The sequence below is a fragment of the Diadema setosum genome, chromosome 11 (assembly GCF_964275005.1).
Source record: "Diadema setosum chromosome 11, eeDiaSeto1, whole genome shotgun sequence".
Classification (NCBI taxonomy): domain Eukaryota; kingdom Metazoa; phylum Echinodermata; class Echinoidea; order Diadematoida; family Diadematidae; genus Diadema; species Diadema setosum.
In genome coordinates, this window is record NC_092695.1 from 24263304 (window position 1) to 24264917 (window position 1614).

The following is a 1614-nucleotide window of genomic DNA, read 5'->3' on the forward strand; positions in this document are numbered from 1 at the left end:
AGATGCGCTTTAAAGTCCAAAGTGATAACTTCTTAGAATATGAAAACCATGTTTTCAGAAAGGGCTTAGAGATTGTGGAGAGTCATATATAGACTTCATGCTTGTTCTAGGAAGCTGTCCAGTTATCTTTCAAATCAGCAAATAGGCATGTCTTAAAAATACCCCAGGAGATGTGTCATCTTAGCATGGAAAATGATGAAACCAGCATCAGGCATCCTCGTATGCTGTAGCGAGTACCTCATGTCATGGCAGAGAAGGCAAGGGGGATCGACTTGCCTCTCTACAATCAGCATCATATTCAGATGTGCTAATATACTGTGAAGGTATTGAAATAAAACATTTCTTAGTCCCACCAAAGCAATGGATGCTTCTAGTAGGGCGACACGTGCAACATTCAGTCTTCAGCCTTGTCGCTCTTATAGAGCTTGTTGCTATGTGTGTTTCGCAGCTGTGGTGTCTGTTGCATACCACCTTTGCTGCTGAAGTTTAACAGCCTTGGACAGAACCAAGCAAAGGTTGTCATGGGATTAAGTTTATTATTTTTTTTAATGTCTATGAACTTAGCTTGGATTATATTGAGATAGTCCCAAGATTGGATTGACAATGTAATAACTAGGTAACAGAGGCATTTTCTTATTACATCATCCCTTTGTAACAGTTGGAATGACTGATGAATAGCCCCCTTGGTCTGACTTATTAGAGCAAATGTCTGACAGAATGTAACTGTTGATGGAAAAGCGGTGAATAGTTTTGCCAATATTGCAATATTGCATCTTCTCCTTGGCAGCCCATAAGTGTCTCATTGTTCAGCTGTTATCATCTGCTTGTAAAACTGTTGTATCATCTATTCAGGTGTGGCATGAAGCCAAGTGGGAGACAGGCATCTCAGGTAGGGGAAAAGGTAGAGATAGAGGAGAAAAAAATGCAGGTCTAGAAAACAATAAGGTAGTCTGGCAGTGTGTAGTGTATAAGAGGATTACAAAATAGAAGCAATTCAAAGCCAACACTGTATTATAGTCACCTGAACGATTTAGTATAGATATTGTTTGAAGGAGACGTTGTATGTGGTAATCACTCATTTCATTCAGTAAGTGTCTAGATTCATTTGTGACTATTTTTTTCCTTTTCTCCTGACAGTGAGTTTTTGCGTGTGAATATGTGACAACCTTTACTATTCTTTTGCTACAATCTGAATGAGCCTAGGTTTCGCCTGTTACTTGTCCCTTTTAGGGTGAGACTGGCCCAACTTACAGAGGTACTGCTGTGCAAATTCTTGTAGCCAAGTAGCAAACAGAAAACTTAGATTTCAAGAAACAGATCCACGCAAGACGGTTCTTCCTAGCTGACATGTCCTGAAAATCATATGTTTGAAAAAAGGCAAATTACACAAAGACTGTGTACTTCTTATGTAGTTAGTCCTTATCTTCTCCGATAGAAAATGTCACAGATGCATTACCTTTCAGATTATCAGATTTTTAGATTTTCAAAATGAAACTGGCAAGGACATTTGTTGGGATTTCTGTGCCGTACCCACGGAACGCCCTTAAATTGTCTCTGACTGCCCTGGGTGTCTTCCAAAAGAATTAGCTACAAAAGAAAAACCAAACATACTGC